Source organism: Cardiocondyla obscurior, linkage group LG01, assembly GCF_019399895.1.
Source record: "Cardiocondyla obscurior isolate alpha-2009 linkage group LG01, Cobs3.1, whole genome shotgun sequence".
In the NCBI taxonomy this organism is placed as follows: domain Eukaryota; kingdom Metazoa; phylum Arthropoda; class Insecta; order Hymenoptera; family Formicidae; genus Cardiocondyla; species Cardiocondyla obscurior.
Genome location: NC_091864.1, coordinates 2,833,560 through 2,851,173, shown reverse-complemented (window position 1 = coordinate 2,851,173; position 17,614 = coordinate 2,833,560). Strand labels below are relative to the sequence as shown.

General features: G+C 44.6%; 1 protein-coding gene across 3 annotated transcripts in view; it reads right to left on the bottom strand.

Moving 5' to 3' along the window:
- The window catches only part of LOC139103975 (uncharacterized), a 139,079-nt gene that overhangs the window by 91,062 nt on the left and 30,403 nt on the right, over nucleotides 1-17,614 (bottom strand). The window contains exons 1-2 of one of the 3 annotated variants that reach the window (XM_070659194.1): nucleotides 14,808-15,200; nucleotides 7,321-7,378 (exon numbers count right to left, since the gene is read on the bottom strand). The gene's annotated coding sequence lies outside the window, so the exon portion shown is untranslated. Of the gene's footprint in view, nucleotides 1-7,320; nucleotides 7,379-14,807; nucleotides 15,201-17,614 lie in introns of those variants that run through there. The other 2 variants (XM_070659176.1, XM_070659185.1) reach the window with 2 other exon arrangements.

Below are 17,614 nucleotides of genomic sequence, written 5' to 3'. Positions count from 1 at the left end.
AAGAAAAAAAAAGATCTTTGCCCTAGATTCGTCAGTGTAACAATTATAATACGATTTAAAACGGCGCGACAATTACTTAATATTTAAAATGCTACTCGACTAAATTTTTTTTAAATATCTTTTTCTTTGATTCGTACAATTATTTTTTTTAATTAAAATTTTGTATAAAATAAAAATAAAATAAAATAAAAATTTTGTTCCTTAAGAGCAACGAATTTGAAAGCAAAGAATGTTTTATCTTTGTAATCTCGCGAAATAAAAATAAATTCAGATAAAGAGCCAGTTTCAATAAAAAAAAATTCGCTGAATCTCGACGTAATTCCTTAATTATTCACGGTAGGAAAAAAGATTCCTCGGAAAATTCCGGACTTTCCAGACGTTTCTCGCAGGTAGCGAACATTCCAGTCAACCAACAAGATTGTAAACGTATCGAACAAAACTGGCACGACGGGAGCCTTCGTATCTACAGCTACGGCCATCGGTGGAGCGTCGAGTTTATTCGATCGAACACGGCCGGAACGGGGTTTACATCCGTTCTCTACCAAATACAAGCGAGTAAGTTGATAATGTTACTGCACCTCGGACGTGCGAGGGCATTTAGATTCGCGGGATGATTTCTAAGAAGCGGCAAGCTTCGCCGAAGGTACGTTTGCAGCCCAAGAGTTCCCCTCGGCAAAATAATCCGTCACCGCCGATTCGACAGCTCTGCTGGAAGAGGCGCTACCTGACGACGCAGAAATTTCACCGGGGAGGATTGAAATTGCGAAGGGGGACCGCGGCTACAGTTCGCCAGTTCTCGAAGGGTGTAACGGGTACAGCCGACCCTTTTTGGCCCTTATCGTTACCGACGCGCTTTAATCTACGACCGTCCATCCCGATCCCGGCCGTTTCGTGTTTCTGCTTTTCGCTGCGAGCCTGCAACCACCGCACCCTATCTTTTATCCTTACTTCCTGAAACGGCTGAAAGGAACATTTCCGCGTACCACCCTCGGCCCCGGAGGCAGGAACATAACTGTTCAACTGTAAGTCGGTTATACCAACTCGACCGTGGCCCACGATTAGAGTCGTGGCGGTCGATAATCTGATGAATTCCGCGGGCTGATAGACGCCGGGGGGAAACAAGGCGGTATCAGAAACAGCGAGATAAATTGCCAACTGCGTTCGGGTATCTTCGAAGATCTTATAACAGCGCATCGAAACGGATTTGGAGCCCGTTGCATTTAATTTTTATTTCACAACTTCGTTCTTACACTCGAAATGTGCGAGTGGATCGACAACGCTGCGAGCTAATTTTCGTATAAAATTATTATAAATTGTATCGATGCTTGAATTATTCAGACTACGACACTTTGTAATTCAAAGTTCCTTTCCCGCTAGGTATTTCTTCTTTTTTTTTTTCCCCTCCCAAGGATATGCAAAACGGCTGCGTTGCGCAACGAAGTGGGAACTTACGTTTCCACGAACGAGCTCTCGCAAGTCGAGCGGGCATATCTCCGATAACTCTGATTAATGTTACTACGGGCGTATTATTATTTGAGCAGCGAGATCGCGGAAAAACGAAGCGGCCGCGACTCGGACAACTGTTCATCGACATGCGAGACGAATAAACTATCTTCATCGTCGTTCTATATCTGCCCGGCGCTGCAAATCCGACCGTTGCAGGCCGGGGCTCTGTCACGCGAAGCGGCGTTTCGCATGCAAAATCGACAGACCGGATAGCCGAGAAAGAGAGAGGACGAGGAGCAAGGGTGGGGGAGAGGAGAGACAGCTCGAACTCTGACCTCGCTTTCTGCGGCGGGACTCGTTACGTTAGCCGCTGAACGGAGCCCCGTTTTCGCGAAAACGACTGAAACAGTTATATGTATAAGTCCACGTGCGCACGTGGTGTGCACATATATCGTCCCGAGAATTGGTTTTATCGATGCGGCGTGGAAGTGTGGAGCGACACTTCCTAGTTCAAACCGACCGTGGGAGATAGAACGCGGGAGATATACCGTTCGCAGTCCGATTACGCAAATCTTCGAGGGAAACGAACGGCACGAATGAAACGTGAGCCACTCCCGGTCTTCTGATGTTAATTGCGAACGTTAACCCTTGAATGGCATACTATTCTAGTCTCTATTTTTTCTTTTTTATATTTTATTTTATTATTATTATTTTTTTTTCAATATGTTTTAATTAAAAAGAAAAATGTTTTTTGCTTATATTTTTTGTACAAGCTAAATTATGAAGTAAATCGTTTGTTTCGAATTAGATAAAGAGATTAGTATTGTTTTAAGATAAACAATCAATAATTTTTTAAAGGAATTTAATTGCCGTTGATAAAAAACAAAGGAGCAAACTCTAGCTATTAAATTATTTAAATAATAATATCCGACATTAACCAAACCAAGCATAAAAAAAAGATAAAAGATTATCACTTTCTGTAGAGAAGAAAGTCAAGTTTTAATAGCGGCGGCGGAGTACCCTTTTTTTTCTTTTTTTTTTTTTTCTTTTCTATTCCCCGCGACAGATCCCTGATAATTGGCTTCGCCATTTTCCCGATTCCGAATACGTGACCCTTGATTTTAAGCATCGGAGCTCGTCAAAAACGTGCTTGAATTTTTAATTGAAGCTCACTTCGATCGTCGATAAAACACGCAGGTACTTCGAACTTTCCCCGAGAATCTTTATCTCCCGACCTGCGTTTCCTCTCGTTCTAACCCGAAGCCTTTCAGCTCTGAAATTAATTCCGGCTGGAAGAAACTGTCACACGCAGGAAACATTTCGAAACGGGAAGAACTTTATTTCAGTTGTAGACACAGTGAATGATCCCACGTTTTACGATTGCAAAATGAAAATACGTAGCTGTCTCGTCGTGGAGGGAGAGGAACAAAAAAAAAAAGAAAAACGAGAGGGAACGAACGGTTCTTTCGCGCCGCTCGCCACTTTGCAGATTTTTATTCGCGTGTACCGCGCAGGCATTTCTTAGATTAAATGAACCGCGAAGAAGCTTGCCGACGTGTCGATCTCGCAAATTTGCAAAGAAAGGACGAGATAGAAAGCGGTCAGGAACGCGCTACTAAAAATATACTCAGCGCCGGGATGTTATTTGACGGTGGTCGAACCGACCGGATATTTCGTACTGTTGAAATCGATCGAGCCTCGATGCGTCTTGGGAACGACGTGCACGAATACCACATCGCTGTTTTATTGTCCGACAACGAGACTGATATATAACGGAGACAATTCCGCTCCGAGGAAACGTTATTTCTGACCGCCGGTGGTCTCTCGATATCTTTCCGTCGCGCGCGGCGCGTTTCTTGCCTCGTGAAAACGCTCGTTTATTTCCGACCGACGGGGAAGAGCGCGATAATAAAGAAAGCGGATCGGCGGCGCGAAGGGAACGATAATGCCATTCATTAAATTTCGAGGGAAAGCCGCCATAAGGGAATCACTTCTTGTAATCGAATATATTCGTCGCTACGTGAGGCGGCAGCTCTTACACGATTTTCGCCGAAAAAGATCAATGTGTTTTTTTTTCTTTTTATTTTTCTTTTGTTATAAAAATGTGAAAGTTTTTTTGCCTGGATTATTTTTATTTTTAAACTACGTCTAGACGTTGTTACGAAAATTTATTAGCGATTTAATTTTATACAATATAAAACTACCTGATAATCCATTCGAGCCATCTCGTTCACATTATAAATTCCACGTTACGCGAGTAAGGTTATTGAAATTGCGTGCATTATTATATGCATAGGTTTGCCGTCTCTCGACTACGCACTCGGCAAATAATTTACATTATTTCACTGAAATTCCATTACATTTGCAATTAAATTCACCGACGTCATTAACACTAATCAGGCCATTTCATATACTCCGCGCTATTACGCGCGAGGTGAATTTATTTTCGTAAAAGCGTGGGAAATATTTAAATGCCCGATAACCCACCACTGAACGGCTAACATCGGCGGTCCAGTTCAAGGCTGGATACTCTCAGGGTAACCCTAAAATATGCACGCGGCGCGCTCGAATCGAAACTCATGAGAATGAGCGTTCTTCCGTGACTAACGAAAGAGAAGAGAAGACGAAAACGAAACGCGAGGCGAAGCGCCGAAACGTGCCGAGCCCGAAAGAGCGAGAAAACGTCGCGAGAGCGTGTAACAGAGGGTTCGATGTTCTCACATCTTCGCGGCTATTAACTCGAGGCTGTTTCGCACGTGGCGCGGACGCGGATGCTGCAACATCCGCGTCGCGCCGTTTTGCTCGTCGCGGCGCGTTGTTACAGTTCCCTCTGCGACCCGATGTTATTTCCCCGCTGCAAAGGCGACATTATGCCGGGCGTACTTTTATTCTCGCATTGCACGTGCGCGCGCTCGTAACTCCCGCCTAAGATAACGCCTCGGTGCCACGGTGAAAAGAGATGAGCCTTCCGCGTTTGGCGAGATGCAACGCCGTCCTATTCTACGAGCCCGAGCAATGAGCGAACGATAAGCGACGTCACATTAATGTCCCGCTAGACGAGCGAGCTTCGATACCGCGGAAAGAATTTTCGTTTCCAATCTCGCGACGTACCGCCGCTTTCGATCGACTCAAGTACAAGCGCGATTATTTAAATAAGTATCAATGTATAATTATGTTCTGTTATGTTAATTGTATTCCGGTATGCTTGAAAAAAATCGAGCAAAGCAGTCGGGACGACATTCATTAATTTATTACGTTAATAAGGGGAAATTATTTTTAAGAGCGGTTGTGCGGTTACTCGAAAGGCAATTCGGAGCGAAATTAAAATACACTGGCGAACCGCGACTGAAACCGCAAGGACCCTTCTACAATTTCCAATCTTTCGTTTCACAGCAGGTGCATTATATTGGCCGTTCTGCGTACGATTCGCGAGGTAAAAAAAGTCCCATGTACCTCCTCTTCGCTGGCTAAGTCCTCGCAAATGCAACGCGGATGCATAGCGCGTATAGAAACATACACCGGCACGCGAGCGCCTAGCAGCATTCAATGTGATCGCGTTCTCGTTCATTAAGAACATTTCATTTCTTTTGCACGACCGTCTATTATTCCTACCGTCTGCATCGAGTGAGCTCTGGGATGCAGAGATGTGCGCCGCATATAAAGCATCCCGGGACCAAGGCTTTGCACTCGCAACTTTTGTGCTACGCTATCCAAACCCGAGCGCGCTTTCATCCCGTCGGCGGTTTTAAATATTTCAAATTCGCCATCAAGCAACGACGTTATCAAGAACCAGTAATCTCTCCCAATTTCCCGAAACGTTAATTTTCATTCCCTTGCGTTTCAAGGTCTCGGCTCGCACGATCGAGAAATTCTCAGTGAATAATTTAAAAAAATAAAAAAGAATAATAAAAAAAAAGAAACCTATTTCCATTTTTATACAACCGACCCTTTTTCTTCTCCGAGATTGAGAGACGTTTCGCAGTCTCGTGTATTTACGATCGCTCGTGTAATACAACCCGACGAAAAGTCCAATGACGGAGTGGCGGAATTTTGGAAACGTTCCAAATACTTTCTTCATTTTGATATTGCCTCGATGCCGCGACGCATATATGGGTAACAGTAATTCATTTTGATCGCGGATGGTTTTGCCAAATGACATGCTCGATTTGTCCTTTTGCCATTTCGCGAGCACGAAAAAAAAAAAAATATTTCCAATACGTTAGAACATAATAGGTAACTATTAATTTTTTTTTTTTTTTTTTTTTTACTTCAAAATTCAGCTGAACAACTTTCGACCAGAGTGTAGATAGATGTTACGCTTTAAAAGTAATTTTCGTGCACAACCATATATAGGAGAATGTTTTCGTTCAAATTAATAGAAAGTCTATAAAAGATTGATTACGGTATGCATAATATTGTACTACACATAAAGTGAAATCAGAATAGAAAGGTGCTGTCGTCGATTATTTTTTTTTCCTCTCTTTATCAGGTACTTAACGAGCGTAGAAATATTTTTTGCAACTACTCAAAGTTAATAATCTAGAAAATCAAGGACGCGAGACTGTTTTATTGTCGCGAAATCTTCCAGAGAGGCGGCGTTTCAGCGCGAAAAATTATTACGCGCGGCACGAGCTTTTCTCGCGAAAGCGCATGAATATTCCACAAAACTTCCACGTTCTAAGTACATTAAGTCTTTCATCTGAGAGCCGCGGGTGTAATAAAAGACGACTCGCGGAAGAAATCGAGACTAGTCTTCGACGCAAAATTCGGTCCAGATTCAATGTCCGAATTTTTATATCGAGCACGAACGGATGGGTCGGGCGAATCAAATAATTCGTAGTCCTGCAACTTATCGTTCGCGGTACAACTCGGTGTACAAGATTACAGTTTTCACATTGGTTCGAGAGACTGAGAAACGTAATAAATTTCTTTGAACCGGCGGTGGCGCCCGAGGAGGCGATGCTCCGTGGCCCCTATTGCATTCGCGCCAGCCGCGATCGATATATTTTTCCCACGATACGTCGAAAGCGTGCAGCAAGAAGAGGAGAGATAAAACGCGAAAGAAAAAAAGCAATTACCACGCGCGGAAGTGCTGGACTCTCTGTGAACGCTGACGTTACTGACATCGTCTTATCTGTTATGATATATTGTTTTTTCTTTTTTTCTTTTCTTTTTTCCCCTCCACATACGATACACGATAACGCATCGAAAGATGATCGTCAGCTTCTTTCATTTCCGCTTACTACGATTCTTAGTTCTTAGTCCTTGTTGCGCGCCAGTTGGCGTCTAATCGTCGGAACCGCGAACCCTGACTCCTAAGCTTCGCGATATATTCGCGAAGATATTTGTTTCCGCTGCGCTTAAGCTCATTCTCCCGTTTAGAATTCTCTAAATATTCTAAATTTTGTAATTATGTTGATAAAATATTGTCAGCGATCCTAATCCACGATCATATTGTTTACATTATTATTTTTTTTTTTAATCATATGCCATATTAAATTTCTTCTCTCAACCTGGCCAAGTTTAAAACTAATAATAACCGACGCTCACAGCATCGCTGCTCACTGGGTTCTATAATAACTGGAGCACATTGAGAAATCGTTTCTCGATGCGCGATATGGTGCACAGGTGGAAATAGTCATTAGTCTGGCCCAATGACCCGCAATTAACGCGTGTGGGCGAATCGTAACGCGCGTAGGTGCCACTTACCTAGCCCAACCTCTTATTGACATTCAGGCAAATCAAATGGCAACCCTATCTAACCCTGCCGCGTAAAAAAAAGGACCGCGAGTTTCGGAGAAATCAATAACGCGACCCGATCACGGGCTACAAATTAATTAATCCATTAATTAATCAAAAAAGATTTTCACTTACCTTAACTGTGCCGCGCAATTGTGACGGGTTCCATTGCCTGATCCGCAAATAGATGATTCTGAAACACAAAGAGATCAAAGGTTATTAATTTCAAAGATTTATCACAGTATAAAATTTGATAAAAAATAATCTATATTATCCGTAAGGCGTAATAATCTAATTCCACAACGCGGCCAAGTCTAATTTAACATTGTTTCCAATCACTTCGTGACGTAAGTATAACAAAGTGCGTTTATACTCGAACGGATGATCGATACGGACATAAAAGCGGCCGCGGTAAGTGGAATAATAATCCGTGGAAAAAGGTGGGTGCCTTCGGGCGGCGTGCGGCCCGCAAAGAAGGTTGCCAAAAATAAACGCGTACGGATTTTGGTTAAACGGGCGTTAATGTACACGCGCGAAAGCATCTGCCCGCAGTCAGTCACCTATTTCTGTGTGAGGGCAAGTCGCAACCGAGGGGGAAGGGAGGGGAGTGTGAGGTTCACGCTGCCCCGCAGGGGTGTCGGATGTCGCAGGGGGTTTGCGTAACCGCGACCACGTTTTTAATCCGACATGGTGTGTAAATGACGCTTTTAGCAGCCGGGAAAAACTGTCCTAGGTGAGCGTGCTAAGCGCCGTTAAAAGTGCTCTCGTCGTCGCACCCGAGGAGCCTCGAAACGTACCGCCATCGACTGACTCGACAATAATGTAATGGGGAAGTTTAATGGCCGTCACTGCGGGCAACGTGCACCTTCGTACGTGCAATAACAATTAACGACAGAGGGTAACAGATGTTGGCCGCGGGGGCTTGCGCGAGAGACCAAGGGCAGCCCGACGGCTCGGCGAGAGGGAGCTTTTTGTTCTCTCACGGCAACGGGGACATTTTGCGAAGGGCCCTATTTGTCGGCTCGTTAAACGAAAGCGTGTTATACGCGCGCGCCGCGATGAATTACACTTGGACCTCGATATAATGGAATATGCGCGCGTGCTACGGAAGAGAATGATAAATGTATCGACGAACGAGCCGGTAAATATAATCGCGCGACCTACACCTACATTCTATCTATATGCGGAGGAATGTAATTATAGGCGTTTTAAATGTGTACACTTGCCGCGGTGCGGTAATGAATGTCACGATATTGATTTGTTCGAAGTAATGCGTTAAAAAAATTAAAAAAAAAAAAGAGAGAAGAAGAAGAAGCGACGAGTGGTTTGCGCAAGATCAATTACGTGTGATTTAATGACGTTATGAAATATTTTACGAGAGTTGATTTTCTCGTATTAAAATGATCAAAATAAGCTGAATAAATAAGTTGGCGTGGAGCGGAGGACATAAAAATAAAAACATTTTCTCCGACATTATTTTTAGTCTGGAAAATATTTCTGAAGGCCGAGATACTGATTACGTGCGACAGCCGGGCAAATATTGGTCAAGCACATGCTGCGCCTAGTTAACAATTAAGTTCAATGCGAAACTGGGTGTGGTAAGAGACACGTCGCATATATCGCGCACAATAGATGGGAATTCAATGGTGCATAATAATAGCAACGAGAAAAATCAATGTCGCATTATACGCATTTACTTTGCCGGGCGTGAATATCGCGCATACCGGAAATACTATTGCATTTATATAAAATGCCACCTGAAATTTTTTTTTCTGAATTTCTCGAATCGAGCTCATTATTATTTCATAATAAATTATTTTGTTCGTTATTCGTACTCTCGACGCGGAAAACTTTCCGCGTGCATGGAGCTGAGAGAAGAAATATGGAACCTTTATACATAATTACAGAACCGAGAGAGGCATCTTCAGGACGCATCGTTATCACCGAGCGTGCTCGAAACAAGTTCGTGCACTATTTATCTTCTCGAGGGAAATAAATCGAGGCTTCTAAGAGTTTCGACCGAAGAAATTCCGAAACCCTTAATTAAACGAGTAGACGGCTTTAAATTGTTGATTCGGAAATTTGCATCGCGCCGCGCGGCGCCGCGTAGGGTGAAACGCTCCCGTTGTTCCTCCGGGGTAAACACCCGCTCGGAGTGCACACAGCGGGGAAAAGTGACGGGAAATGGTGGCGGTTGGTGGTGTGCGTGCGAAAGCCGGAGAAAGGTTCCGCGATCGAAGAGGGATACCGATCGCGAAACATTTGCATGGAGATTCCTCGCGGCGGGCGAACGCCACTGATTGTATTTCTCCGAGCGACCGGAAACGTTGATTCGGTCCAGTCGTTTGAGATATCGCCGGGCGAGGTACCAAGCTCACGGGGTCAACGGGGATCTTAGAAAAAGGTCCGATAGATAAAAATAAATTTCTTTCCGTATAACGACTATTGAAGTTGGCGCGAGCGATCTTTCGCGGTGTCGCCGCACAAAAATGTATGGAGAAAGATAATAGTTGCGTAAATATTCGTGGTATCTATCGACTTGTTTTGTGCCAGGCAATTTATTTGTTCGACTCTTAAAGTGAGATAACGAGTCATTATGATCGCGATTGTATGCTAAATTGTGTACATTGAATTGGAAATAAAGCAATTTTTTTTTTTTTTTAGCCCGCACTAAAAAAGACTCGTCTTCGTGCCTATAGACGTAAGTTGCGTAACATAAACAAGTTTATCAAGAAATAAGTTACGCTGAAGAAAGAACAAAAATTGCTGACGGCCTAATAATTCTTTTTTTTTCCTCCATATTTTAGTATAACTGAACAACAGCGTTATTTTCTGATTCATCTAAAAGACTCATAATGTATCCCGTGAAATAAATCAAGACTACGCTAATACTGTTCTCGACAAGAGGATAATTTCAACAGATTGAAAATTTCGTAAAAAAGGTCAATTTCGTGGATTAATTAATAGAGTCGAGCTGCAATGAGCGAGCAAAAAATTAATTAAGCTCCGCTAAAAAGCGCGGCGAGATAAAGGCAAATCCCTAATCTGAGAAATGTTCCTTTGTGACACACATTTTTCTACGTCCGTCATACACGCGCAGGCAAACACTTACAACACGGTTAATTAATAACGTTCAATGTTTTATAACGAAGTTGATGCCGATTCAAAAAGCTTACTTTAAAGGCAACATTTGACTCTGAATTTTTCTCATTGTTACAAGAAACGGAAAGGAAGCTTTGACGAAGCAGAAAAATTGCAATATTTCCAGTTAATTAATTATTTGTTTCTTTGTTCTTTTTCTCGGTAACGAAATTAATTAAATCGAATATGTAACGATGAAACTTTAACGAAGACTCGGATAACTTTTTCGTCGCCGGGCCGAATAAATAACGCGGCTCAATAATAGTTAAACGGCTAGATTCAATTATCTTTTACAGCTCGGAGACGATAAAAGCGGAGGTACGGCGTAGGCAGGCGTATCGTTTAGGCGATGGTCGGCGACGAATTAACTCTTTCGAATCTCTCTTACGAGCTTACGTCACCCTCAATCTGCCACTCGGTCAAAGGCACACGCACATCCGCACACGAATGCGCGTTCGTTTGACACGCTGCGTCAGAAGGCGACTTTTACCAGCGAGTGCGCCGCTATGAATAACCCAAGTGAATCGGGTCACGTTCAATGTTTTTACGTTTCTTTTGGGATATTCCGGGGGCACGACGGTTTTGCGCAACACTCGACAAATGGAAAAATATCGTTCCCCCTCTTTTTCATTTTTTTTTTTTTTTTTTAAGTCAATTCTATGTATAATATTTTCGTTCGGTCTAAGTTAGAATATTTCAAATAGTCGAATGTAACGCGCGTTTTTTTTTTTTTTTTTTTTCCTTAAGTTTAATTCGAACGATAAATTCTTCTGGTTCAAGCACGGCGACGTAAATTTTCGAGGATACGCGAGAAAACCTCCGTATGATGGACAAGGCGTCGTAAAAGCGAGCACATTTCAAAACTCCGCGAGCAATAAAATTTTATCTTTACGAACGGCATTGCCGCGAGATAATGGCCGATTTGCGCGCAAAATAATGCAATAAATTCAAGCTCCGCGTTACGTGGCGGCTCCCTCCCGCAATCGCGACGGCTCACCTATCTATCGCGTCGACGAGAGAGCAATCTCGCTGGGCTTTGCAGACTGAATAACGTGTGAACGCCGAAACCTTTTATGACGGCTTGATTACGGGATTACGGGATTGCGGCGAACGGTATTTAAAATCCCGAGTGCAAACCTCGCGGGGAACATCTGCGTCTTCGCGACCCTTCCGCGACCCTTTCGTCACGCACGAAACGTGCGCGCGAGCGCGCGTGTGTACGTACACGTCGCGCGTACTTCCTCCTTCTCTCTCCTTCTTCCTCCGCCTCTCGGTCTTGCTTTCAGACTCGTTGGGTTTCCTTTGTTCCCGCGGTGAAACGAAGTGACCGGGAGAGGAACATGAATACGAGCCCGTCGCAAATGAATCGGGCGCGCGCGCTCGTGCACCGAGTCTAATTTTAAGCCACGACCGTAACCTGTTTCGCTTACGATCTCCTTTATTTCTCGGCCGGGCCCGCGGAAGAAAGAAAAAGAAAATATTGAAAACCCGGGGCGAAAAAGTTACGGTGGAGAAAAACCGTTCTCATGTACGCACGTCGCTTCGGATGCGTTGCACGAACCAGCATCTCTCTCCCATTCTATCGTTCTACCCTTTCCAAATCGATTAAATCCGATTAAGTCTCATGGATTCGTAAAAAAAAAGAAAAGACAAGACAAGAAAAAAAAAAACTGTGCGGTACATTTCATTATCCAACATCAATATAATAAATTTATGCCACCGTTGTATTGTATCAGGCGCGCGTCTTCGTCGGCCAACAAATCACGTAGAAAAAAAAAAAACATCACCAAACCTATTATCGAATACTAGCACGCGCGCGGTATACGTCACGCCACGTAAGATCCAAATCAATCTTAACCAGTGACGGTTTACCGGCGTAACGTCTCACGTAATTTAGTACAAAAAAAAAAAAAATCGTATCGCGTGCCGCGAACTTAAATGGCGTACGGCGACACAATTTCGTCCCGCTGGATAGCTGCGCGCGAGATAATTATCGACCTACTCGATACACGTGCGTACAATAATGCGGCGATCGCCGATCGCGATACCGGCCAGGAATTTATCGCCCGCGGTACGTTCGACGTAGATCAGGAACGAGTGACGCGCAGCGGTTGAAACGCGGCTCGTCCGAGAATGATATCACCGGTTTTCTCCTACGCGTCGTCAATATCCGCCGTGCCGGCGCGCGGCGTCTGCGACTCTTGAATCTGAAGCCGAGGCCGAGCGAGAGGTGCGTGATTCACGCACCGTCATTACGCCGAGGTAATTGCGTTACGTAAGCCGAGCACGGATTACGAACGCTCGCTTTCGCGGAGTTTTCTTTATCGAAATCAATTACGATCGTCGTTGCTGCGGAAGAGAGCGTTTACTTATCTACGCGCTCTCTCGCCTCGTAATCGTCGAAAATAGCAGCAGCGTCCGGAACCCTCGGCGGATCTCGTCTAGAACTGTTGCTCGACCTACTGAGACTGATTTCGACGCTTGTAAGATTTAAAAACGCGACGGAATATCCGAATTTTCAACGAATCGGGGAAAATGATTCAGCCACATAAAAATCAATTATAAATATAAGTTATCAAACTGGAAATATCTCTCTAACACACTTTAATCTAAGACCAATGTTTCACGGATTAAAAAAAAAAAATATTAATCAATTAATTAAAAAAATTGGAGAATAAAATATTCTCAATCCGCAACTAACATTTCTCTATTAATTTGAGAAGGTTACAAAGGCTAGATGTAATTTGATTTGCGGCTGATTTCTCGTACAGATAGAGGCGGTTAACGAAGCGCCGTTTCTCTCGAGATTCGTATCGCCGCGGTTCGCAAATGATAAGCAAACGTGACGCGCACCTACGCGTTACGTCCAAAACACGTCGCGAGCAAACGTTGTTCGATGTTTCGCGTCGTGCGGGCGACGTCTGCGAGACGAGGAGGGGAAAAGTACTATCGAGCGATCGTTGACAGCGGCGCGTCTGCATCTCTGCATCCGAACCGCTAGGCAAATCACGTAAGTACGTGCACGAAAAGTTCGATAGGGAATCTTACCGAATTTTAGTTCCCAGCCAGCTCGGCACAATCGACGTCCTAATCTCTCGCATCTCGCATTGTTTCGCCGCGAAATTCAATCGCTATTTAACCAATCCGTTATCGCAACCAGCCGCTTTTGTCTTCAAGACTGAGCGAGGCGAGGCAATCCTACCACGATTTAACGACCTCACTTTTCCATATCAGTTTAGGCAAAAAAAAAAGTATCTCCGAACAAAAGTAAATACGTCGCGGCGAGCGACAACGTTGAATGCCTCGAGCTTAAAGACAACGCAAATATTCCGCGCGATATTAACGTTTGCGATTGGACTACTTCCAAGACGAAGCAATTCGAGGATCTTGCTCGTCATCAAAATGCCTATTTACCCACGAAATGTCTTATCTGCTCATTTGCATGGCGTAATTTCTCCGCCCGCGAGCTCTTTTAAGGCCGAATTTTACGATTATTATTCAACGCTTTAGTCACTCTTTCTTTTTCTCCCTCTCTCTCTTCCTTTCTCACGTAAGTAATGCATTTATTTATTTCGTTATACAGAAAGAACTTAGTAATGAATTTTGGCGAAGACAAGAAGGAGCTTTGTAGAATATATCAGAGAGAAGCCGAGACTCTAGAATAACCTTGCAGCGAATTGTATTACAGAGGTAGGGAGCAACATAGAAATGGCGCAATTACCGAGAAAGGAAAAGGAATCGGTTGGATGAAGAAAATCATTAACATAAAGAAAAGGAATGGAACGTGAAATAAAAAGAGCTCGCCGGCTCGTAAAACCCTAGCGTGTGAAAAAGTTACGTTAAATTTACTTGAGAAGGGTCATAAATTTGAAGTTCGTGGCTGAAAATCTGTACGCGATCATCGGTACTGCAGCGGGAAACGGGAAAACGGACAACTTCCGGTTGCGGCGGTTGATTATTATTTTAACGTGGATTTTTATTCTACGGTTTCACGACGACTTTCTCCGCTTCTCGCGCGTCTAGCCGCTTACGTGACGTTTCGTCGTTTCGGAGCGCATAATAAATTAATTTGCCCGACATGCGGAAATCAGAAGAGAGGGAGGGGAGGAGGGGGGAGGCTATTAAGAGCAGCTGGCGCGAATTTCGGGGGCGCGCGAGCGAGAAAAAGCGAGGCCGTCGCGTCGCGCCATTTCGCGCGATCGAAGGGTTTTCCGCTTCGCTCGGCTACGAGAGCGGCGCGCGGGCACGGCGCGGCGCGGCTCCAGAATTCACGGGTTAAAGAAGCGCACGGGACCGCGACGTCGGGGCGCGCTGAAAAAGCGCGACGGGAAACGGCGACGACGCTCGGTATTGAACGGGGGCCCGAAAACGTGCCGCGCTTTCGTTCGTGCGCGTAGCCGGACGGAGGACGGACGACGCCTCGGCGCGTCGACGCGCCGGCGTCGCGCGCGGGCGCGCGTGTGCCGATCGTTCTTTCTCACCTCGTTTTTAGCGCGAAAGTCGCGTCTCGCGCCCGGGTATCCTGCGGTGATGGCGAGAACGGTGACAACGGCCACAGCAGCAGCGATGCGGTAATCCAATATGGCAGCCTACACACATGTCAAAACAAACGCACCGTTGGCGAGAGAGCGGAGCGCGCCGACCGGGGCCGCCGTGCTTCTCCGGAAAAAAAAATCGAATCCGCTTCTCTTCGGATCTTCTCGCCGCTCTGGCTCCCCGACGTCGGCACGTGCCGACGCGGCGCGTCGTAGAATCACTGCCGTCACGATACCGAATGCGCGACGTACGCGAAGGCGACAGGGAGAGAGTGAGAGAGACGGGCTAAAGGGAGAAGAGAGAAGAACGGACGGCCTCGCGCGATCAACGACACGTACGATGCAAGCGACCGCCACCGACTGGTGGCGAGACGCGCGGCGACGCGACGCGACGCGTCAGGCAGCGCAGCGTAGCGGGCGGGGGACGAGGCAGCGGGACGAGTGGAGGGGGATGTCGGCGAGACCTCAGCGGTGCTCAATTTCACCGAGCCAAGCGCCGCCAGGCTCCCAACACCCTTTACCTTTCACACATATTCTCTAGTTACCTATCTATTGGTACAATGATTTTCTGCCTTTTATTTCCTTGTTTTTTATTTATTTGTTTATTTATTTTTCTTTTAAATTCATGTATCTAATCGTCTTTGAAAACTTCAACGTTAAAGCGTTAACATTTTGTAATATTAATTTTTAATTTTAATCTTGTAATTAATAAACGGTTTTAACGTTATAATTTTTCCAATATATCGATATCGCGGAGAAATAATTTATCACGAAGCGGAAATCAGTTTCGTGAATGAAGCGGCGCAACGATTAAAGCGTTGCGGCTGTATCGTGCTTAAACTTGCCGAAACTCAATAAAATAATTACGCCTAATATAATACGTAAGTAACGAGAAGGTACAAGAAGCGCTGTTACGGATGGTAGTGAGGCGGTGTGCAGAAGTTATCGAGCAAAACCAACGGCATTAGCCGAGACCTAGAGGAACAAGAGTTCTCGGCAAAAAGCCCTGCAACTGCAAATCTCGGTAGATGTAGATGCGAAAGCCAATTGACAGAAAGGAAAAAAGATCCATCTTCATTTTTATTTTTACCAACGAAAAAAAATTAAAAATATCAAAAATTAATTTAATTTAATTTACAACAATTCAATCTTTATTCTGGCTAAATAATAATAAAATAAATTTTATTGCGAGTGCTTTAAAATAAATTCTCTTACTGGCAACAAATTCAGTGAACAACGTGAAGCTCAGATTTGCAACGGCATACCTTAAAAGTGTTGGACTTTAATTAAAAAATTTCATATATCGCTGATTAATGATCTAACATTCGTGTCCTCCGATGTACGAGAAACGTCAAAGAGCCGTGTACGTATTATTAATATAAATTTAGCTCTCGTCACTTGTTGAACGCACGTAGTGCCGTTAATTTCCGCGCAAAATGAGGAAAGAGCAATTAACCGCGATCAAGGGTCGTTACAATCCTGGCGACGCTCATCTTCGCGTGGTGTGCGCGCCGCATTCGACTCGTCCTCTAACAGGATGCTGGTTAACACCTGCATACGTACCGCATATCCTTCCGCGCCATCCCTCCGGCTCTCTTTCTCGTTCACTTTCCCTCTCTCGCGGTCGTGTCGTTTAACGTACCGCCCTACATTTCCATGCGGTTTGTCCGCGGAGCTCGGAACGGATCCGCCGCTCGTTTCCCGCTCGCAATTAAACGATAACTCGAAGTAGAAGGAGGAAATCGAAGCGGTGAGCGGCGAAAAATTCTCGGCAAAAAGGTTCGCGGCTGCGCTACGACAAACCTGATAACCCGGCTCTTGTGTCGCAAAGCGATACGCGGCGCTTGATTTTGTCTCACGAGGCGCCAATAACGAGACCCGACAACTTTCCTTACATTTTTGCGATTTCAAACGTCATGGGGTCGGCGAAATCGCTATTTTTCTGCGAATTGTTTGCGATGCCATTAGCCGCGCGGAGTTCTCGATATCGCGATTGATGGAATCTCGCGTAATTTTTAACAGGCGATACTTGATATTAAAAAAAAAATATCCGATTAAAATAATGATACAAAACGCGGTTCGGTAAACTCTTTTTATTTTTTATTTTTGTATTTATTTATTTAATTAATTTTTTTTTTCTTTTTTTAACGAGCTGATCGTAAAAGCTAAATGTAAACTGCATGAAACGCAAAAATAAGCGGAAAATAATTGGTAAGAAAATAGAAGCAATTAAAGAATAAAAAATGCTGAGGGAGGGATTCGTGTCCTCTCCCTCCCTCCCTCTGCCTCTCCTCTGATACTGATATAGCTACAGAAGTCAAGAGAGATCAATGTAGTCGAGAGATAATAAATTACTGCCGTCTCGTTATTTCGCGAGTGGAACCTATAGACTGGCCAACAGCCGGACTAATAGAGGATCATTTTCTGGACCCATCTTTTTTTTTATTCCTTCCCGCGTATATAAACCTTCTTTTTCGAAACAAACTTAAGGGCCTACACGCGAGCTCGAGATTAACGTCTATATTTATTTCTACGGTGGCGTCGAAGTGCGACACGGAGCATGTTAGAAAAGTGCGATACACCGTGGACACCTCATTAGCGTAATTACTCGTTTAATCCGAAGTAAAACCGCCGAAATATCTGTGCGAGCGCGTCGGTGGCTGGCTGCAGCCTCGGCCAGACTCGAGCTAAGAGAGCCGCCGATCGATTTCTGGATTAATCGCTTCGTCGGAAAGACGGCGCGACCGGAGTCT